This window comes from Chaetodon auriga, chromosome 23, assembly GCF_051107435.1.
Source record: "Chaetodon auriga isolate fChaAug3 chromosome 23, fChaAug3.hap1, whole genome shotgun sequence".
In the NCBI taxonomy this organism is placed as follows: Eukaryota; Metazoa; Chordata; class Actinopteri; order Chaetodontiformes; family Chaetodontidae; genus Chaetodon; species Chaetodon auriga.
The window spans coordinates 1,367,394-1,391,728 of NC_135096.1; the positions used below are offsets into that span (position 1 = coordinate 1,367,394).

General features: G+C 43.2%; 1 protein-coding gene across 1 annotated transcript in view; it reads right to left on the bottom strand.

The window, feature by feature from the left end:
* Positions 1-24,335, bottom strand: part of LOC143315903 (uncharacterized) — an 82,568-nt gene that overhangs the window by 40,711 nt on the left and 17,522 nt on the right. The window lies entirely within an intron of this gene.

Below are 24,335 nucleotides of genomic sequence, written 5' to 3' on the forward strand. Positions count from 1 at the left end.
CAGTGGAGATGGTTGTGGACTACAGGAAGAACTCAGCCTCACCAGCCCCCATCACCCTCTGTGACTCCACTATTGACACTGTGGAGTCTTTCCGCTTCCTGGGAACTATCATCTCCCAGGACCTCAAGTGGGAGCCGAACATCAGCTCCCTCATCAGGAAAGCACAGCAGAGGATGTTCTTCCTACGGCAGCTGAAGAAATTCAGCCTGCCAAAGACAATGATGGTGCACTTCTACACAGCCATCATCGAGTCCATCCTCACCTCCTCCATCACCATCTGGTACGCTGCTGCCACCGCCAAGGACAAGGGCAGACTGCAGCGTGTCATTCGGTCTGCAGAGAAGGTGATTGGCTGCAATCTACCATCTCTTCAGGACCTGTACGCCTCCAGGACCCTGAGGCGTGCAGAAAAGATTGTGGCTGATCCCTCTCACCCCGGACACAAACTCTTTGAGCCACTCCCCTCTGGCAGGAGGCTGCGGTCCATCAGGACCAAAACCTCACGCCACAAGAACAGTTTTTTCCCGTCTGCTGTCAGCCTTACCAACAAGGCCCGGAACCCCCCCTGACACTCTTCACATTCCACCTCGGACTCATTCTGTCACATTGAGTGATATAAATATAACTCTATGCGTTACATTAACGCTCAACTTGGACTTCTTTCTGAAAAACAGAACTGTGTTTCTAACAATAACAGACTTGTGTATATATATTTAAATTGTTATTTTTATGCTCTTATTTTAGTAGATGTGTCATATTTTAGTAGATGTGTCATGCACCAATTTCACCAGAAAAAATTCCTCGTATGTGTAAAAGCATTCTTGGCAATAAAGCTTTTTCTGATTCTGATTCTGATTCTGATTCTGATTCTAAAAGAACATGATGACAAAAAACCCTATCTTGTAATAAATCACACGAGTGTGGATACTGGGAACTACAAAGTGAACAGCAGGGTAGCTCCAGCCAGCTCCCCTTACTATTGAAGATGCATTCTTAATATTACGACAAACTGAAATTAAAGACAGTGCATATTATGAACATCATTGTAAACATAATATATGAACCGCGTACGTCTATCGCTCAAAATTCTCACCAGTTCGCGCCCAACGAGGCACACAGGAGGAGAGAGACAATAAAAAAAGAAGAGAGAGAGAGAGAAAGAAGAAAAGGGTGCCTCTCAAGGTGCAAGCACGAGTCTGATTAATATTATCCTGTAGATTCAGCTGACACAGCAGTGCTCCTCATGTAGGCCATCGCCTTCTCCGGGTCCCGAAACTCTTTGGTGTCCCTGTTGTATGAGATGCGGAGACGTGCAGGAAACAGTATTCCATAGCGGACATCACTTCTACCACGGAGCAGGTTCCCGACATCATTGAACGCAGCACGGGCTTGAGCAACTCTTGCTGTGTAATCTGGAAAAATAGCGATCGGTTGCCCTCTGTAGTGCAGTGGTCCCTGCTCTTGAGCATGGCGTAGCACGTCTTTGCAGTCCTGGTAATAATGTAGTTTATCAATGATGACCCGGGGTTTACCGTTTGGCTTCCTCGGTGTGAGGCCTCTGTGCAAGCGGTCTGGTTCTTCTGTGATGCCCATGATACGAATGTTGCACCCTCGCAGTCTCCCTTTGATGTCCTCATTCCTCTCTCTCAGTTCTGCAACTTCTGTTTTTAGCTCGGCGACAGTTGTTTGTAACGCGGTGACTTCATCCGACCATGTTGTTAAGCCTTCCTCCACACTGGCAACTGCGGCCTTCACAGTCCATATCAGAGCGGATGGTCGATCCGAGTTCTCTTAACTCATTTCTGATAGTATTAAGCTCATCGGAAAGAACACTTTTCAGCTCTGACCTGATGACTGAAGCAATGTCTGCTCTCAGAGAGGCGAGAACCTCCACTTTTAAGGCCACAGCATCCATCTCTCCCTCCAGGGGAAGGGGAGTTAATTGATCCGGCTGAGCAGGTGAAGGATGCACCGATGAGTTAGCTCTGCTGCTGCAGTCCAGTATATTTATATTTACGGAGATTACTCGCCATTTACTTAACGCACACAGGTCAAACTCACAAAATCGCTGTCTAAGAAGATTTATAAGCAGTACACATGTCAAGCTGGTCGTAGAAACGCAATAAGATGGAGTTTTAGGAGAGTTTTGGCAGGAGCACGATACAATGTGTCTTACTCCATTACTGGCTCACTAGCGCCCCCCCCTAGGGATTTCTCTGGTTTGATTGATTTTACATGCAGTTGTCAATGAGGACTTCAATATTGTCTTTATTGTTGCTATGGAAACCAATGATCTCCCTCAAACCCTGAGCTCAGTGGAATGTTGATGTCATCTCTGATAGATCAAAGCCACTTTGTGACGTATCAAAGGAGTGGACCAGGGCTTTGGAACACAGGTCCTTATATGGATGAGATTTTACTGGAGGATTAGTGGTTTTGCTGGGTTTGAGGTTTGGAGACCACATTTCAACTCAGTGGGAGCAATGCCCGTCCAAGTATTTTGCATGACACAGTGAGGACACCTGCCTCTCCATCTGTACACACTCATTTCCTATCAATGCGTGTTGGTACCTCAGCATCTTTCCTGGTGTTGTTGTGCTTTCTTCTCTCATAGGTTCCCGTGGATCATGGCTGTGCATGTAATGTGGATGATGGACATGGTCCTCTCATGTTTATGTCCCAGTTTCATACTAGGCTGACAGTAAGTTAATTTAGTGATCTTGTATGATTTAGTGGTCATTACGTGTTTCACTGTTTGGGGTGGACTGGTGGATCAGAGTTTTTCACAGGTTGACCAGCAGTCAGCCTGCAGCAGTTTTTGCTGGTTTATAACAATTTTCAGTGAGTTCAGAAGGGATTTCTCTGGTTTGATTGATTTCATATGCAGTTGTCAATGAGTACTTCAATGTTGTCTTTATTGTTGCTGTAGCAGAACTGACATATAACTGACCCCTTTTTCCCCTGTTTCTTCAGGAGACATGGAGTCATAAAACATCCCAACTTTTAAGAGTTATTGATCATTTGTACTGTTCAAAGGGAGGTGTGATTTCAGAGAGAGACAGGACGTCTGGCTTAGAAACACCTCTTCCTCATCCTTTCAGGGAAGCGGGTATGTCTGTGTGCCTCTTTTTTATCACACCAGGATAACGACATCTCTGTGTTTGATTTAATTTTGGATGTTCTTACAATATACACAAAACTCATAATCTGTATGATATCAATGCTCTTTGGTGTTTCTAGCTTATAAAATGATGAATCTGTGATTTTAACTCTCCTAAAAAGTTGGTCTGAGTTTCTACCATGGATCCATACTGCCATCTAGAGTTTCGTAGCGGTTAGGTTGCATATGCTTGACATGAGACAGTTATTAGTAGTAACAATAATAGAGATAATCATTTTGGCAAATATAGTCTGCCTTTCTTTATTTCTTTGTCAAATTAAGTTAGTTATACCCTTAGTCATCATGTTTATTAGGATGAATATTCGAGAATGTTATCATGATTATTGTTGAATGTTGCCATTATTCATAAGAATTGTCTAACGCATGTTGTGAACAATGTTGAAATGCCATTGAAAATTGATCATTTAAAATACATGTGATTGACCATAGTGAGAAGCAGATGAGTCCCTCGAACGAATCATTTGTTAGTTCTCGCTCTGTAAGGTAAAATCACATCGCTCGCCTGCGAACCATCCCACATGCGCGACAGTCTATTGACACGGCCTGGAGCAAGTATACTGGCTGCAGCGTGCAGCGGACGCTCAGTCTTTAGTTTTGTCTTTCGTCTTCTCTGAGTCTTCTCTTAGTCTTCAGTTATTCGTCTCGTTTCGTTGTCCTCTGTCTTTTTTTTTTGTTGCTGCTCTGAGTACTGAGTAGTTTGATTTCTTTATTCAGAAAAACGTTCTTTTCCAAGTTTTTTTTTTATATTTGTGAAACTTTGATTTTTGCTGGCCACATTCAGCCGCATAACTTTTCCAAAGTTAAATTCTAGTCACGTAATAATAATTTTGGAGACATTTTCGACCGGCCATCGAAGAGACTCTCAATTTTATTATTAATCTAAAGTTTTTGCCATACGGTCGCCAACTCTCTGCACCAAAGACCTGTAGCCAGCCTCGACCCACTTGTCTGAATTAAATAACCATCAGAAGCCGTTCCTCATCTGTAACCGACACCAGAGGCCTTCCAGCTCCTGAAACATCCCTGTCCAACATTGGCTCTCAACCGCGGTTTGCTTGGTTCGTCCGTTGGACCACAGCGCAGACCAGAGCAACGAACGACAGCCTGGAGTCCCTTCGTGTCAGTTCAGACCAGACATCCACTGGAGCGCCGCTGGCAAAGTAGGCATGCTTATCCGGGTTTGAATAACGAGTTGGGTCCGTAAGGTTACAACATCTCAGTTTTCTTAATTCCTCTCAGCCATTCATTCAAGAAATTGACCTTACATTCGCATCCCCATTTTTCCCTCAAAACTACTTCTCACTATTGCCAAACTCATTCTGCCATTATTTGCCATAAGTTTCTCAATGCAGTTGTTTGTGTTACCTCATGTCACCCATATCCTCTGTTGTATTATTCATTATTCATATACATTATTGTGTTTTAATAAATAAGACTTTTCTTTCAAGTCGTGGTCAGACGGTGTCCTTTTGAGCTGGATATAAGCACTCCCTTATCGAGAATTTACGCTTCAGATTATCAGACTGGTTACTGTTGGTTCATTCGTTATCATTACATCAGCATTACAAGAAATAATAAATAAAATCCTGAGCTGAGGAAGGTTGGTGCCCCGTATTTTATTAACGAACGAACGATGTCATCTCTGATGGATCAAAGCCACTTTGTGACGTATCAAAGGAGTGGACCAGGGCTTTGGAACACAGGTCCTTATATGGATGAGGTTTCGCTCCAGGTGTTGCTGGATTGAATTGAGAGCCCATACAGGATTTACTTCAGGATTTTGTTGAATTCACTTTGATTTTACTAGTTTCCAAGTGTTTTCACACAGATGTTTTGAGGTGTGAGAGATTTTTCAAGAGGTTTTGTGAGTTGGTTGCAATGGTTAAAAGGAGATTTTACTGGAGCATTAGTGGTTTCACTGGGTTTGAGGTTTGGAGACCACATTTGAGAGTGGGAGCTCTGGCTGTCATGACCGCAACTTCCACACTCCCCCACTCGAGACCTCAGCACTGGTGACGGTGAGGATGGAGGGACGCCAGCTTCTCTGCTGTGGCCTAACCTGTCAGGAAGTGTCTCTGAGCTCCAGAACTCAGGGCTGGTGATCTGTGCCTCCCATCACACAGATCATCACACGGATCACTCCTACTGAGTTATTATGTGGTATGGTTTGTAAGAACCTCTGCTCGTCAGCTGTTTGCTAAAAAGGTCCAAACTTTCATTGAGCTCAGTCTGAAGTTTCTCTTTTCAAACCAACAAAACACCACAAAAACTGGGACCATGAAGCTGAAAACCAGCCAACAAGTATTAACTTCACCCAGAGCCCAAAATTAAAGAGCAGTCAGTGTTAAAGGTCCAGTGTGGAGGATTCAGAGGGATCTGTTGGCAGATATGGGAAATAATCTTCATAGTTCTGTTTTCATTAGCGTTTAATCACCTCAAAATAAGAATCAGTGTGTTTTCGTTACCTTAGAATGAGTCTTTATGTCCACAGAGGCAGCAGGTCCTCTTCCACAGAGTCCACCATGTTGCATTGCCTTGTTTCTGGTTCTTCTTCTTCTGACTTTGACGGTGGTTGGCAGCCATGTGGGTTTCATTACCGCCACCTGCTGGATTGTAACAGCTTCACAGTGAGAAAAATTTCCAGTGTCCGCTCACAGTGATCCACTCATGACATTGTTCAGTCTAGAACTCAGAACTGGTTGTCTGAGTTGGTGTGAGGTCCAGGTGGGAAAGACACACAGCGATCATCTCCACACTTACGAATCATGATCAACCCATTCCTGTTCTGTTTGAGACAGCAGCAAACAGACCCAAATGCAAATCTGGGAGATCCACACACTGAAGCTGACAGGTAGGCAGAGAGTGGACAGGCCAAGAGGGAATCCAGTTCCAGAGACTCACGGTCCAGACTTAGCAGCTGGAGCACAAGGTTGGCAGCTGAGCACAGGGACCAGGAGTCATGGAGGCAGACAGGAGGCAAGGCAACAATGGGCAAAAGGTACTTAGAAGATCTGAAGAGTCCCGATGGCTGCCGGTGGATCTTGATTGAGTGATTGGTGTCAGGTGCACTCAGAAGAGGAAGAGGCCAGACCAGACCTGGCGGCCACGCCCTGCAGTAAACCAAATCCTCTCGTGTCTTCATGTTTAAATCTGTTCTCTGACTCCTGCTCTGACACCATTTCTGCCATCATAGTCCTCCCAGACTTCTTCTTCTTCTTCTTCTTCTTCTTCTTCTTGTGTTTTGGTGACCTTAGAATGATTCTTGATATCTAGAGAGGCAGCAGGTCCTCCATCTTGCACCACCATGTTTCTAGAGGAGCCCAGAACAGACAAACCACACACTGACTCCAGAGAGAGACTTTGTCGCCGTAGGGAAGGTGAGGCGAGGTGGATTCAGTTGGCTGCAATCTGCAACCTCACCACTAGGTGCCACTGAATCCTCCTCACTGGACCTTTCATTGGTGATGATGTGTTGCCCTCTGGTGGTGGAAAGATAAACTGCATGATGTCAGTTTCACTGACCCAGATGACATGAAGTGTTTTTCAATGATAAAAAGGCTGAAACATGTTATTAGAAGTGTCTGAGTGACTGCTGTTAACCACACTGATACCAACAGTGATGTGATCAATACAAGCATTCATGCTTGATATTGATCTGGATGGAACTGGACTGTTAAAGTGACTCACAGAGACACCATCATCAACACACATATGAATAGAGACCCTCATACTGATGTGGACGATATCACCAATCCTCATCTCACTGCTGTCATTGTTGTAAATCAAATTCAGCTGTCCGAGAAAAATGCTCAAAAAGAGGCTGCAGGAGTCGAAGTCCGAGAAGCAACTTTATTGTTGACAACAAAGGGGAAACACTCAGAAACACACAAGGTGTAACTCCAATAAGTTCTCCAAGTCTCTCCGTCTGAGAAGAGTCAGTGCTTGTCTTTTATACAGTTTGTTCAAGGTCACCCCCACCCTTGGGGCATCTTCTCTTTTTCTGATCCTTCTATTTTTTTATACACCATTACGTTATCTCTTGACCGCTAGCCTGGGCTTGTAGGTACTTTTATTCTTCTTGTTCCCTTGAAATTTCACCATTAGCTTCTAATTGTCACGGGTTTTGTTTCTTTAAAAAGTATTTACCTCTTACAATTACACCATTAGCTTCTGATTGTCGTAGGCTCTATTTTTTAAAAGTAAGTATAATCACAATAATCACCAGAAATCAGTATGCATTAAGACATAACAAATCATAGTGTGATTGATAACATTGTTATCCTTTCATAGAGTGATGATAGATACGTAACATAGATTGAATACAGTAAGGTTATATAAGGACACACAGGGCTATGCAAGGTTACAGACAATACCGGCCAAAACCGGTTAGAACCAACTAACACTGGCTGCAGAGACACCTGCAGAATCATGGAAAGTACCAAGATTCATGATGCAGACATTTGCTCATATGATCTCTTGATTTTTGATATTTGCTGCACAGTGTCGTGTCAGCCTTGCACAGCATCACCATCTCGACTCTTCTATGTGCCTCTTCTCCATTTCTCCATTGCTCTTGTACTTTTAAGTAAATGAACTATTACACTTCTGCTACAACACTTGCTTGCTAAAAACTACCATTGATTACAGTGTTTGACTCAATTCTTCACATATCTGTTGAGAAAAATTATACTACATTGTTACGGCCACCGACGTTCCTCCCCACTTTTTTTTTGGTCTAATCCGTCGTGCACCTGAGGAGTGTGTGTGCGGAGCAGGCGGAGCGGACCTCGGCGTGGGATTGGTTCGTTCCGCAAGTGTGATCTCCCTTCGCCTCCCACCTCCCACCTTCGGCTGTCCGCTCGCGGGATTGGTGCAGAGTCGGACCCGTTCACCAATCACCAGGCGCCAATCGGGGACGGGATGCTGAAAGGCTCGAGCGGACCGGCACTTGCGGCGGCTGAGGAGCAGCGCGCCAGACATTTGTTGTGTGTGGTCACAAATTGTGAAGAGGCATTTTGTTGTAGTTAGTGAAGGACTGGGCCAGGGCCAGCTTCAAAATTCTGTGATACTAGTGATACCGCGGTCGCGAAGTTGTGATAGCGTGCACTAGGAAGAAGGGGTGCTGATCTGCTGTTTTTGTTCCATTTTAGTTAAGCAGAGAGGGTTTTATTTTCGGGTGGTTTCTTTTGTTTGACAAAGTGAGATAATCCCAGAGAGTCCTCTTTTGGTTTTGATTGTTTTTTGATTTATCAGCACTCGTAGGCCCTTTTCCTTTAGAGTTGCCTCTGGTGTTTTTTGTTTGTACATATCATTTACCTTACCTTTGAAATAAATAACTTTGTTTAACCAATTACAACTGGTTTATGTTGCTTCCCTTTTCCCACTACGAGCTAGGGGTTGTAACATAAATGGGGGCTCGTCCGGGATATTCTATTAAAGGAATCCTGTGAGCAAAGTTATTACGAGAAGGTTTGGATTGATTTTTTTTTTTTAAAAAGAAAAAAAAAAAATTTTTGGCAGCTGAGCTAATTGTGATTGGGCATAAATATGTTTGACCTACATTCATTTTTGACCGCGCCCTCTATTAGTCAAATTGATAGCTGCCGCAAGGATGATTTAGCTACAATAGCAGGCCACTTCGGCATTTCATATCCCAAACATTCACTGAAAAGGGAACTTAAGGCCTTAATTATTGATAGATTGGTGGAATTGGAGGTCCTTGTGTTGCCAGAGATATCGGAGTCAGCTGTGCTTGAGGATGGCACCCTGAGTGAGGGAGTGGGTGTTCAGAAACTGGGTGGTGAGCCTCACGAAGCTCCCGCGCCTGTGAGAGAGGGTGGTGAAGCGAGCAGGCAGGCAAAAACGCCAGTGACGCTGCCACGCTATGATCCTCTCTCTCCTACCAGTACTGGGTCCAGAGATGAGGCTCGGTTAAAAGTCCGCATTGCCCGTCTCCAAATGGAATCCCAGGAGAAGATACAAAATAAACAAGCACAGAGAGACGCAGGCACCACATGCAGGCACTGGCAGCACAGGTATGTCTCCTCTTTCCACCACCTCACCACGCGCCGCGTTCGATATCAGTAAGCACATTGCTTTAGTTCCTACATTCCGTGAAGCCGAAGTGGACTCCTATTTTTCTGCATTCGAGCGCATTGCTTCTGCTCTGCAGTGGCCACCTGATGTATGGCCTCTTTTGATGCAGTGCAAAATTCATGGGAAAGCCCAAGAAGCTGTTGCTGCGCTTCCTCTGGAAGACAGTCTCGATTATGACGCGGTGAAAGCAGCTATCTTACGTGCGTATGAGTTGGTCCCCGAGGCGTACCGACAAAAATTCAGAAATCACAAAAAAGCCCAAAATCAGACCTATGCTGAGTTCGCGAGGGAAAAGGGAACCTTATTTGATAAATGGAGCAATAGTTGCCAAGCCAGTGATTTTGACTCGCTCCGGGAACTAATACTGTTGGAGGAATTTAAGAAATGTTTGCCGGACCGCATTGTGGTATATTTGAATGAACAAAAAGTAAAATCACTCTCTGCTGCCGCTGTGTTAGCCGATGAGTATGTGCTGACTCACAAGTCTGTTTTCCCATCAGTCTCTGCTGAGAAGCCTCGTTATACTCCGGCTACACAGTCTAGCTCACATCAAGCACCTGCTACAACAAAGCATGACAAAGAGTGTTACTATTGCCACAGACCTGGACATGTCATTGCTGAATGCCGCAAACTTAAGAACAAGATGCCAGCATCACCTCCCCCGAGATCGTCACAGCCACAAGGCATCGGGTTAATTCAAGCAGAGCCGCGTGAACCTATTAAATCTAGTTCCAACGAAACTCTTGATGCTTGCTTTAAGCCCTTTGTCTTTGATGGTTTAGTGTCCCTGACGGGCGAGTCTGCTGACCAGCGATCGGTACGTATTTTGCGAGACACCGGTGGCTCCCAGTCGGTAATTCTGGCCTCTGCATTGCCGTTTTCTAAACAGTCTGCCTGCGGCTATGGTTCGGTATTACGCGGCATTGAAATGGGGTACATTCCCAGGCCCGTACACCGCATCCATATACAATCCAAACTAATCACTGGTTTCTTCCCCGTCGCTGTTTGCCCTGCGTTACCAATCAGAGGTGTTGCTCTTCTAATGGGCAATGACATAGCTGGGGGCAAAGTGACTCCTGCGCTGGAAGTTCGGGACTCTCCTCAGCGCACGGATGATGGTAAAGTACCGCATGCACATTCAGATTTGTTTCCCTCCTGTGTCATCACTCGCGCACAAGCACGCAAACCTCGAGATGATGAGGATGTGTCCTTATCTGACAGTGTGTTTATGTCAACCCTTTCAGAAGAAACTGAGACTGACACGGAGATCGCTGCTGCGTCTCCCCGCAAAACCACCACCGAGCTGGCGCGCTCCGCCAGCCCTGATAAGCCATCCACTGACGGCATGTCTCTCCCGGTCACCCGCGAACGTCTGTGCGCCGCACAGCGGGCTGACCCGTCACTGAAGAAGTGTTTCGCCAGTGTGGTGAGTGCCGACAAAGCAAGAGTTGAAAAGGTCGCTTATCTCATTGATAATGAAGTTTTGGTGCGTAGGTGGTCTCCTGCTAACACTGATTCTGAATTGAACGCTGTCTACCAGATAGTCATTCCCACAGGGTACCGGCAGCATGTTTTATCCGTAGCACATGAAAGTCAGTGGTCAGGACATCTAGGTGTAACAAAAACATACCAACTCATACTCAGACATTTCTTTTGGCCAGGCCTGAAAAGCGACGTTTCAAAATATAGTCGTTGTTGCCATGTTTGCCAGGTCGCCGGCAGGCCGAACCAGATCATTCCTCCAGCTCCACTGCATCCTATACCTGCAATAGGAGAGCCGTTTGAACGCGTGCTAGTGGATTGTGTTGGTCCCTTGCCCCGTACAAAGAGTGGGAATCAGTACCTACTCACCGTTATGTGCGCCACTACACGTTTTCCTGAAGCTGTCCCACTGCATAAAATAACCACAAGCTCCGTGGTGAAAGCCTTAATAAAGTTCTTCTCCACGTTCGGTCTCCCTCGAGTGATTCAAACAGATCAAGGCACAAACTTTCAGTCGAGACTTTTCAAACAAGTCCTTGAGACGCTGAATGTGAAACACGCCGTCTCCAGCGCGTACCATCCTGAATCCCAGGGCGCACTAGAGCGGTGGCACCAGACGCTGAAGTCCATGCTCCATAAGTATTGCCTGGAAACAGGAAAAAGTTGGGATGAAGGGGTCCCACTCGTTTTGTTCGCTGCTCGTGAAGCCGTCCAGGAATCCTTAGGATTCAGTCCCGCCGAGCTCGTTTTTGGCCACACGCCACGCGGGCCACTGAAATCCTTAAAAGACAAGTTCCTGTCGTCCGGAAACCTCCCCAAAACTAATGTGTTAGATTATGTCAGTAAATTCCGTGAGCGTTTACACCATGCCAACACTGTTGCGAGGGAGTCTCTCTCTTCCTCGCAGGCGGTGATGAAGCGTCATTTCGACCGCTCCGCAGTTCCCCGACACTTTGCGCGGGGTGATAAAGTTTTGGCATTATTACCTATTCCCGGTTCAGCTCTTTCTGCCAAATTTTCCGGCCCTTACGAAATCCGTGATCGCTTAAGTGATACTGACTACGTCATTGGCACCCCCGAAAGGAGGCGAAAAACTCGGGTGTGCCACGTTAATATGTTAAAGCTGTATCACGCCCGCACTGCACCTGCAGTTAGTCCGAAACGGCCCGATAATCCTCCGCCGTCTGTTTCTGGCAGTTCTGCACTGATCGTGTCTGACAACCTAAAGGTGTCTGACGGAGATGATGATGATTTACTGGTGCGTCATTCGTCACATCAAAGCGCTCGGTTACCGAACTCGGAAATGCTGAAAGTGATACGGTCCCAATTAAGTCACCTGCCAGACGAGCAGCAGCGTGATATAATGAACTTGTTAAGCCGTTTTTCGTGTCTTTTCGGTGATGTCCCGAGCCAAACGACCGTTCTCCAGCACGATATTGACGTTAAAGGTGCCAAGCCGATTAAGCAACACCCGTATCGTGTTAATCCAGTGAAGCGGGCGCTGATGAAGAAGGAGGCCGAGTATCTCCTGCAACATGGGTTAGCCACACCCAGCTCCAGTCCCTGGAGTTCTCCGTGCCTTTTAGAGGCTAAATCTGATGGCTCTCCTCGGTTCATCACCGATTTTCGACGAGTAAATGCCGTCACAAGCACTGATTCATATCCTCTACCGCGCATGGAGGATTGCGTTGATAATTTAGGTACAGCCAAAGTTGTGAGCAAGTTGGATCTTCTCAAAGGGTATTGGCAGGTCCCACTGACAAGCCGGGCCTCCGAAATTTCAGCATTTGTGACCCCAGATTATTTCCTGCAATATACCGTCATGGCCTTCGGTATGTGCAATGCTCCGGCCACTTTCCAGCGTCTGGTAAACACCGTCCTGGCCGGCTTGACAAACTGTAATGCGTACCTGGATGACCTAGTTGTGTACACCATCACATGGGAGGAACACATTCAGACCCTTGAGCAGGTGTTCGCCCGCCTCGCTGCAGCGTCGCTCACCTTAAATCTGGCGAAATGTGAATTCGGCAAGGCTACCGTCACCTACTTAGGGAGACAGGTGGGCCAAGGCCAGGTGCGCCCGGTTAATGCAAAAATTGACACCATCACCGAATACCCTGTTCCGCCTACTAGAAGAGCCCTGCGCAGATTCTTAGGCATGGCTGGTTATTATCGAAGTTTCTGCCGGAACTTCTCCACCGTAGTCCAGCCGTTGACTAGCTTGACCAGTCCCAAGGTAGACTTCGTGTGGTCTCCCGACTGTCAGCATGCCTTTGATAGTGTAAAGTCCCTTCTTAGCCACGCACCTGTGCTTGCCGCTCCTGATCTCTCGCGGCCATTCAAACTGGAGGTTGACGCCAGCGCGGTGGGCGCGAGTGCGGTACTGCTGCAGGAGGATGCTGAAGGAATTGATCATCCCGTGGGTTATTTCTCAAGGAAGTTCCACAAGCACCAGCTCCATTATTCCACTATTGAGAAAGAGACTCTTGCTTTGTTGCTAGCACTCCAACACTTTGAAGTTTACATCGGTTCGTGTTCCTCTCCGGTTGTTGTTCTGACCGATCATAACCCACTTGTATTTCTATCCTGCATGTACAACCACAACCAACGGCTCATGCGGTGGGCGCTGATCGTGCAAGACTACAATCTGGAGATTCGGCATAAAAAGGGGTCAGATAACGTGTTGGCAGATGCTCAGTCCAGGCTGTGGTAGGTATTTTTAATTAGTGGGTTTACAAAACCTATCGGTTTGTATTTTAAGGGGAGGGGTGTTACGGCCACCGACGTTCCTCCCCACTTTTTTTTTGGTCTAATCCGTCGTGCACCTGAGGAGTGTGTGTGCGGAGCAGGCGGAGCGGACCTCGGCGTGGGATTGGCTCGTTCCGCAAGTGTGATCTCCCTTCGCCTCCCACCTCCCACCTTCGGCTGTCCGCTCGCGGGATTGGTGCAGAGTCGGACCCGTTCACCAATCACCAGGCGCCAATCGGGGACGGGATGCTGAAAGGCTCGAGCGGACCGGCACTCGCGGCGGCTGAGGAGCAGCGCGCCAGACATTTGTTGTGTGTGGTCACAAATTGTGAAGAGGCATTTTTTTGTAGTTAGTGAAGGACTGGGCCAGGGCCAGCTTCAAAATTCTGTGATTCTAGTGATACCGCGGTAGCGAAGTTGTGATAGCGTGCACTAGGAAGAAGGGGTGCTGATCTGCTGTTTTTGTTCCGTTTTAGTTAAGCAGAGAGGGTTTTATTTTCGGGTGGTTTCTTTTGTTTGACAAAGTGAGATAATCCCAGAGAGTCCTCTTTTGGTTTTGATTGTTTTTTGATTTATCAGCACTCGTAGGCCCTTTTCCTTTAGAGTTGCCTCTGGTGTTTTTTGTTTGTACATATCATTTACCTTACCTTTGAAATAAATAACTTTGTTTAACCAATTACAACTGGTTTATGTTGCTTCCCTTTTCCCACTACGAGCTAGGGGTTGTAACATACATCATCAATACTGATCAGAACATATTGATCCTAATAATCAGTGTGAATCCTGGTCCACACAGCATCAGTCAACTGTTAGTTCCTCAAGTCAATCTGATGTCTAATGTCTGTCTTTAACATCCAAAACCCAACTGAGGGGCAGAGAATCAGGATGAACGATTGATGAATAAAGATCTGCAGGATCTGGACTCACCTGGAGACTCTTCCACGGCTCCCACAAACCGTCAGAATACCAAGTCCACCTGCAACCATCTCCACCATCCAACACTCAATAAATAAAGTCAGCACATTGTGCATTTAACCAGCCTTGATGGAAGACATAATAAGAGAAATTATCTTTAATTTCATATCGTTTCCATTATTTTGTGGTTCATTTTTGGTGATGATGAAGCCTCCTCAGTCCAGTTTTTTAACCCGTTTTTCTGTCGTTGTTTTTCCTCTTTTTCCATCGAATACGAAGAAGCTGCAGGACAGAAAAACTCCATTAAAATCAAACCGATTTTTTTCACAATAAATTCTGCGTCTCTGGTTCATGTTGATCAAGTTTCCTGTTTTTTCGACTGACTTTCGGTCTGACTGCACGCGAGTGGATGTCACTGTGAATGAGGCTCCTCACAAACCTCCAAATGTAACTCAAAAATAGCTCAAATTAGAACTCAAGTGTAATGAATACTTCAATCATATTTGTCAAGGGGTATGAATCTGAGATCTGGAGCAGTTACTCAGGAAATGTGGGCTGGAAATAAGACAAAGGAAACGCACGTGACAAACAAATCAAAAGAAATGGAAATGAGTTGGCTTGAACAAAGCCTCAAAAGTATGCTGACGGACTTCAAAGGACAGATTGGGGAACAGATTGGGGAACTCCGGTTGGACTTCGAAAACTTTTCATCAGAAATGAAGCAAATGTGGAAAGACGTGAATGAAGTCCGCTGTACTCTAGGGGAGGCTGTGAGGAATATTGGAGAAGCTGAACAAAGGATCAATCACCTCGAAAACAAATCAAGGCAGAACAATGTACGAATTTACCGAGTGAGAGAAGGAGCAGAGGGGGATGATGCGGTGAGATTTATCAAATCAGTGCTTGTGGAAAAGCTGGAGATCCCTGCCGACACGATACACATAGTTGCGGCGCACTGCTCACCCACACAGAAGCCGGCACGAGAAGACGCAACCCCTCGGTCTTTCGTGGTCCACTTCCTACAGTGGAATACCCGACAAAAAGTTTGTTCTTTCTCTTTCTCTGCACCTTCCATATCGAAGTGAGTAGGCATGACCTAAGGACAGAATGGATGCCATTGTACAGGCTAAGACTATTTATTTTATGATTAACTCAAAGAGAAAAGAGGTTCTTTTTAAATGAGTTGAAATTCATTATCTCTACCCACACAAGAGATCTAAAACCCATCTATGAACTTTGCACATGAATATTAAATAAAAGAGGGATGCGAAGATGTGAAGAAGGGATGTATTTCTTGGTATTTATTTATTAAGGCAATTTATTTGTTTATTTATTATTATTTTAATTAAAGAGATTGAACTGAATTTTCACTTGAACAAGAAGTCTAGAACTCAGACGAAATTTGCATATGGCCAATAAATAGGAGAGGGATGTGAAGGGTATTGTATGGTATTCCTTTGTATTTATTTATTTTTTTATATTCTTATACCCTTAGTTTCACTTTGAAGGGATATACTATATAGACTATTAAAGAGTATTTGGAGGGGCCTTGCACTTGTATGCAGCTGACCATGCAAGTATGGGCTACTCTCAGTCCCAGAACTGCAGCCACATCTACCATCTCGTGGCAGGGATTAATTCAAGTTAACCCCCTTTTCCACATAAGACTAACAGTGTGGAATATTTGCTGTAACCATATAGAGGAGGCAGGATTTGGAAGTTCAGGGTTGGTTATTTTGGTCGGGTCACAGGTGTTTTTTATGCACACAGAATGTATTCTTTGTAGGCTTCTTCTTATGTTTAAAGGCTTTCTATACATATATTTTGTAGGCTTTTTCCTAGGTTTAAAGGCTTTCTATACATATATAAAGGGAACAAATATTTTGTATATCAATGTAATGGGGAAACTTAAATGTATATCTCTCAACACAAACAGCCTAAATAATCCAATAAAAAGGAAGAGAATACTCCAAAAACTTAAGAAAGAAGGAGGAGAAATTATTTTTCTACAGGAAACACACCTGAGTAAGGTGGAACATGCAAAACTGGAGAAATTAGCCTCAGCACAGGTGTTTTCCTCCTCCCACACAACAGCTAAACGAGGAGTAGCAGTTCTCATTAAAGATAATCTCATGTTTAAAAAAGAAAAATGTATCAGAGATAAGGAAGGAAGGTATGTATTTGTAATGGGGGAAATAGAAGAACAACACATAATGCTTATCCACCTGGAAAAGAAGTTGACCTCCTGAAAAGGATTCTAGATCTGCTAATGACTGAAGCCAAGGGAAAAACTATAATGGGGGGAGATTTCAACCTGGTGATGAACCAGAAGGTTGACACTCAAAGTAGAATAACACATAAATCACAACAAGCAGCAAGTTTAATGAGAAAAGCTCAAATAGAGTTTGGGCTATTTGACGGCTGGCGTTGTTTACATCCACAGGAAAAGGCCTTCACCTTTTACTCTGATGCACATAAGGTTTATTCTAGATTAGATTATTTTTTTCAATGTTCAAAGATGAAAATTCAAATGTCACAATATGCAAAATATTACCTATAACTATAGCTGACCATGCACCAGTTTTAATGGAATTAAATTTGAAGAGGGAACGAGGAGAAACGGTATGGAGGTTAAATAACTCCTCACTTGGGGATGAACGTTTTAAGGAAAAAATAAAAAATAGTATGAAGTCCTATTTGGAGATAAATGATAATGGGGGAGTAACATCTATAATACTGTGGGAAGCTGCTAAAGCAACATTAAGAGGAGAAATAATAGCATATTCTTGCTGGAAAAAGAGGCAAAGAGAAAAAGAAAAGAGGGCGTTGGAAAATAAATTACAAGAAGAGCATGAAAAATGGATGAATAAAGATATACAAACACAATTGTAGCAAAAAAAAAAAAAAAAAAAAGCTTTGGAAACAATAGAAATACAAGAAATTGAAAAGAAACTCATGCTCTGTAGACAAACATACTATGATAACAGTCCAAAAGCACTAAAGATATTAGCAACTAAATTAAAGAAACGGAGAGAAAAAACTGCAGTAACCACCATTATAGATAAAAACTTCATAAGTAAGAGGGGCAAGTTGGAAATAGCTTCATGTTTTAGGGATTACTATCAAAACCTCTATACCCCAGAAGAAGCAGAAGTAGACAAGCAGGAAATGAAAAAGTACTTGGAACTCTTAAACCTCCCAACAGTGACGGATAAATTGAATGATGGTTTAGGACAGTCAATAGGAGAAACAGAAATTCTAACGTTAATTCAGAAAAGCAACACTGGAAAAAGTCCTGGGAGTGACGCTTTCACTTGTGAATTCTATAAGGAATTCAGGTACTTATTTTCTCCCATTCTATGCAGAGTTTTTAATGAAATTCTACGAACAGGAAACTGGCCAGTCTCATGGAATTCAGCAATTATTACTGTAATACCTAAAGATGGAAAAGATTTAAAACATTGTTCATCTTATAGACCCGTGTCCCTCCTAAATGTAGATCAAAAGCTTTTCACATCAATTATAGCAAATAGACTTTCATACTACCTAAAATGATTAATTTAGACCAAACAGGATTTGTCAAAGACCGTCTTTTAAGTGACAATGTTCGGCGTACTCTTCATGTAATTGACTATACAATAAAAACAAAACTGAAAAGGCCTTTGATCGGGTGTCATGGCCCTCTTTATTTGGAGTGTGCCAGACGTTTGGCTTCCACCAAACCTTTATTGATTTGATGAAGAATATGTATAAAGAACCAAAAGCAAGAGTCAGAGTGAATGGGATCCTTTCTAAAACTTTTAATTTAAAAAGAGGAACAAGACAGGGAGACCCATTATCCCCACAACTATTTGCTTTATACATAGAACCATTAGCGGAGAGGATTCGGGCAAGTGAGAAGATAAAGGGTCTCAAAATTAAGGAAGATGAACAGAAATTAGCAATGTACGCGGATGATATTATGGTGTACCTCACAGATATACATAATTCATTGCCTGCGTTACTGGATGAAGTTGGAAACTATGGAATACTGTCTGGTTATAAGTTAAATTTAAATAAAAGTGAAGCTATGGAAATTGGTACCCATTTGGAGAGAAACTTTAAAAAACAGTTTGACTTTAAATGGGACCAGAATAAAGTGAGATATCTAGGCGTTATCATACCCAATAATTTAGACCTAAGACATCATTGTAATTTCGAGAATCTGGAGAATTTAGTAAAGCAAGATCTGAATAGGTGGAAAATCTTACCTCTCACATTATCTGAAAAGATAAATATCATTAAAATGAATGTTTTGCCATGCTTTTTGTTTCTATTTCAGAATCTGTCTACATACATACCACCCACAAGTTTTAATGTTTGGGATGGGCTGCTTAGAAAATTTTTGTGGGACGAAAAGAAGCCAAAACTGAAACTTAAAATTTTGCAACCAAAAAACAAAAAAAAAAAGAAAGAAAGAAAGAAAGAAAGAAAGAAAAAAAGAAAGAAAGAAAGAGGGGGACTTGCATTACCAAATGTAATTAACTACTATTACTCAGCACAGGTGTTATGACCCTGTGGGTCATTTGTGAGTGTGTATGTGGGTTTTTTTTTCTCTTTGCTGCAGTGTCTCCTCCTCCGGTGCGTGTGTGTCTCTTTTCCCTCTCTCTCTCCAACAGGGATGGAGCCTGATGATGGCTGCTGCAGCGCGATTGGTCAGGGGGTGGATCCCCAGTCTATTTGAACCGGCAGCGTGCACTCCCCCGGCCTCTCTCCAGCATTTCCACCACAAAGACACCAGCAGGATGTGTAGATGGTTTGAATTAGTAACTTCTGAGTGTGAAAATCTAAGTGTGTACCTTTGTATTAAGACCAAGTTCTGAACTTTAGTAAACATTGTAAATAGTTGTAAATAGTTAGGGCAGTGAAGTAGGGGGAAGAAGCCTTTTGTTTTGCACCCGTTTTCTCCTGTGTTTTATGTCAGGAGTTTAGGTTACAACTTTGTCATTTATTTTCCTTTTGTTTGTTAGGAAAGTGTAGGGCGATTTCAGTTTGTTCTGTTTGTTATGTTGGCCTGTTCTTCCCCTGAAGATAAATAAAACTGCACATGGTTTGAAGTTGGTTTATCCAGTTGCTGGCCTTCTTTGGAGTGGGAAGCCTGGAGGGAGCGCATCTGTTATGCCAAGGGTTCCCCTAAACCGGGGCATAACACAGGTGAAACCAATTTTAATATGGATGAATAATGAGATGAGACCCAAATGGAAACTCACTGAGTTTAATTTGGCTGAATCACTCAGTACTTTGATTTTCTCAGTTTAGAAAAAAGCACAGATTAAAACACAAAGTTATTCTGTACAAAACACATTTAAAATCTGGAGAAGAATATGTAAATGAACCAAAGTTAAGGATCAGGAAATCACTTGTTTAAGAGAGATAGCCTGGGATCCAGATTTTATTCCAAATAGTATTGATGATGTTTTTAAAAAATGGGAGAGTAAGGGCCTCACAAGATTCTATCAAATGTACAAGGAAGAAGCAATCGATTCTTTTGAAAATACAGTAAATAGATATGGTTTAAACAAGAATCACTTTTACAGATATTTGCAAGTGAGAAACTATTTGAAGGAAAAAGTCCAAATTACATCTCTTGGAGATCTCCATCCCATTCTGAGACATAGGATAAAGGCCAATCAAAACCATAATTTGAAAAATATAACTGGACAAATGCATCAAATATTTCAGGATTACAGAACCGAAGACATAAATAACATTAAGGATAAATGGCAGATAGAACTGAAAACATCTATATCAGATGACGAGTGGAATCAGAGTCTTAAAGATCATTTCTCAAACATAAAATCGCCTTCTGCCAAGAATATGCTTGGAAGATAAATATACGGTATTTTAGAACACCAGTGATGTTCAGCAAATATACACAGAATAATTCTAGCTGCTGGAGGGAATGCGGGGAAGACAAAGCGGACCACACTCACATATTCTTTACATGTAAAAAAAAGAGAAATGTATTGGTCAGAAGTCATACACATAATAGAACAGATGTTTGGGAAATTGGGCCAATTTAATAAACACACTTTATGGTTGGGAATAGGTTTTAATGGCCTTTAATGGAAAGGATGAAGAATATTTATTTTGGATTCTGAGAATTACAGCACTCAAACAAATAACAAGAATCTGGAAAAAGTTGGAAGCCCCCAAAGTAAATAAATGGCTAGAGACTGTAGAGAATATTTATAGGATGGAGAGGGTAACTTATAGAATTAATGAGAAAGAAAAGTTGTTGGAAAAAAGATGGGCTTATTTTAAATTAAAGTAACTCTATATATCCTCTGCATACAGTTGAGATGAAGCCTAAAAAAAAAAAAAAAAGGAAAAAACTACTTACCGTTTATGTGAAGTTTCCTTTTTTTCAGTTGTTTCTCATGTACCGTTGAAGTTTGAAGGCTTTTCTAAAAGTCTTTGACAGATTTGTTTGACAATGATTTAAAAACTTGTTTTTTTGCTTTCGAAGATGAAACTTGACTCTAAATTAAAGTTTGAATCGCAAATAGTATCACGACATGTTATCAGCCACCTGGTCCAAACTGGTGGTAATAAAGTTGTTTGAATGAAGTGGGCGTCTGCTAACGAGGTCCACGTCCCTCAGGTTGTCTCTGGTGTTGAGGGAAACCTGTGCTGCTCTCACTGTGGTCACTTGTCTTGGATTTTGATTTTGAAGGTCTCCTTCCTCATGTCTTAATATGTCAACAAACAGTTCAAGTGGTATCAGCCATCAGGAATTAGTTTGTGCTCACTTGATTCTTGGTTCAGCTCGATGTTGTTGAGTAAAATGAACCATGAAAACACAACATGAAGTGAAACAATCAAGATGATATCTGATATTTTAACGGTTATCGGTCTCCTTGATTTCTAATAATCTGTATCAGCCCTGAAAAAAACGTACCGGTGGACCTCTAGTCCTGATCTGAGAGACACAACAAACACTCACAGCAACATTCAGCTTTGATTGGAACAAGATCCAGAATTGAAATCAACACACAGCTGAAGGTTCAAGTCAACAGCGTTTCCACAGTTTAATGATCACAGCTTCCATCTTTAAAGGACTGGAAGTGGAAGAAGTTCACAAAGTAAATGAGGAATCTTTTCAATCATTTTCAACAAAGTTCATTGATCAATTTATTCCAATAACCTGACAGACTGATGTGACTGAGATCCTGCAAAGATTCAACTGATCTGTTCAGCAGTGTTTTTCTAACAGGAGGAGACTGTAAGGGAAATTCTCCTTGTTGCTTGTTGAGAGTTGCTAATTCTCTGAAGAATTATAGACTCGGTGTGATGACCCAGGTCTCTTTAATACATGCAGCATGGAGGCAGAGTGTTCTCTGCAGATTTCCACAATATCTTGGCTTTCATACTGTTTGGCAACAAAAAGGACAACTGATTGTCACATGCACCTCGTATTGGTAAATCAGTCCCTTAAAACAATGACCATTAGGGGGAGTGCACTCATCCTATTTCCCAGGGTTCATACTATACCATAATCGCAGCTTAAACTTCCCCCTTCATCCTGTTTCCCCTCACTGAATGTCCTTTTGTTCTCTTTCTCACCTTAGTGAGAAAGGGCCACAAAGATTTTACAATTCATAGACTGATTCCTGGGATTAGTAAGTCATCTAATTCCTACAAGACTCTCCCTCCTACAGAGAACACAGACACAGTGAGGACCCAGACGAGATCCTGAATCCAAAACCAGGATAAAGAGGTTCAGTGAATGTGGTGTTGAAGGTGTGGAGGTGGATCAGTGTGTCAGAGGAGACTCTGTAGAAGGACAGAGTGCCAGCAGGAAAGTCCACATACACTCCTACTCTGTTAGAGACAGAGGAAGATGAGTAGGAGGAGGAGATGGATGTTTCTCTGTAATTTTGACGGGCAAAGTAACGACCATCAGAGCAGAACAGACTCCAGGACTGATCATTCAATCCAAACACACACTCTTTACTGTTTCCTTTCCTTCTGATTCTTCTGTAACTCACTGATACAGACATGTCTCCTGTCCACTCGACCTCCCAGTAACTGCAACCAGTCAGACCAGTTCCACACAGCAGCTGAGGCCACCAGTCAAACCTGTCTGGATGATCAGGATATGACTGATCCTCTCTCACATACGTCATGGTCCTGTTGTTGTCAGACAGTTTGATGTTTCTGTTCACTGTGTTTGTGTCCAGTTTGAGTTCACAGGAATCTGATGGAGAGAAGAAGAAGAAAACAGCTGCAGTTATTGATCCATCATCTGCTGATTGATGGACAAATGATGATGACATCAGAGATGTGAATGAGTGATGTCACAGTTTGAAGATGGCTGAATGTGCTCTGCTTTGTTTTCATCAGTCAAATTAAAGACACACTTACACTTCCTCAGACCTGGTCTCAACCATCGGACTCCAGCAGGCTCCACCCTGAAAGGAGGAGGGGGGTCAGAGCAGCACCTCCTCTTTCAGCATGCAAACATGGACGTTACATCACTCTCATACACACAAACCCAACATGTTGATCCAGCCTGCTTCTCCCTGCTGCCCCTAAACCTCTTCAGCTCTGCTCAGACACTGACAGCGACACTGATTCTCTCTCATCATTAAATCTGCCTTCATCAGCTCATTTCCTCATTTCAATCTGTTGCTGACTTCTATTCTAAGCTGCTTCACTCATTGATCGCTCTCTTGCTCTCCCACCTGTGATGATCAATAATCAGTCTGACTTTGTCTTCACTGAACAAACCAACAGAGTTTTAATCATTGATTATTGGACACGATTTTCCTCGTCATGTCCCATATGTGACCATGCTTCATGTGTTCATTACAAGTGTGAATACTGTCAATAAATTCAGTATCTGAGACAAGTCATCATGACTCCGTTGTGTGGAAATCTTTTCATGTCAAACTTCCTGAAGTTCACCAGAACAAGAAGAGCCACTTGATGTCTGCACATTGAAATATTTACAACCCATGACTGCTGTGAAGACCATGTTCAGTCCAATTGTTCTCCACTGATGAAGGAACAGTCCAACATTTTGAGAAAAACACTTGACTGAAGCATCTCAAAAGTCCTGCTCTGTTCTGTGGTTGTCAGGTTCCAGCAGTTTGAACTAAATACAACTGCTTTGGACTTACTGGAAGCTTGTTTTTATGTCTTTTGAGGACAAAAAGGACATTTGTCAAACTGACAGACAGTTCTTTTACCATGCAGAGATCTGTCCAAACTGCATCAATTATGACCAACAGGTCATTATCATGTTTGTTCCTGGAGATGTTCTCCTTGAGACCTCCAACACAAATATGCCCTTTTCATGTTCAACCAGTGTTTATGTTGTGATCAAAGGACAAAGGTTTCCTACATGTGTGATTGTTCATGTCTCACTCACATCCACCATCAACCAAAAAGACAGACAACATGTTTCCAGCTCTTCCTCCTTTTTCACACTGACTGACTGTGGCTGCAGCAGCCTCTTCATACCTGAGAGTGTCCAGTCTGCAGTGAGGATCCTCCAGTCTAGCAGACAGCAGCTTCACTCCTGAGTCTCCTGGATGATTGTAGCTCAGGTCCAGCTCTCTCAGATGGGAGGGGTTGGATCTCAGAGCTGAGGCCAGAGAAGCACAGCCTTCCTCTGTGATCAGACAGCCTGACAGCCTGCAAACACACAGAACAACACACATGGAAGATCATCTGAAGGTCCTGCTGTGTCCATCAAATCAAGAAGAAACTGTCTCCAAATAAATAAATCAATAAACAGAATGGCTAAATGAACATGTTAACAGTGACCATGTAACTGTGATCTAAATGTCAAAGTCTGCAGTTATGCTAGCAGCTCTGTGAGGCTGCACTTGGACACAGCAGTGCTTTGAGACAAATGCTAACTTCA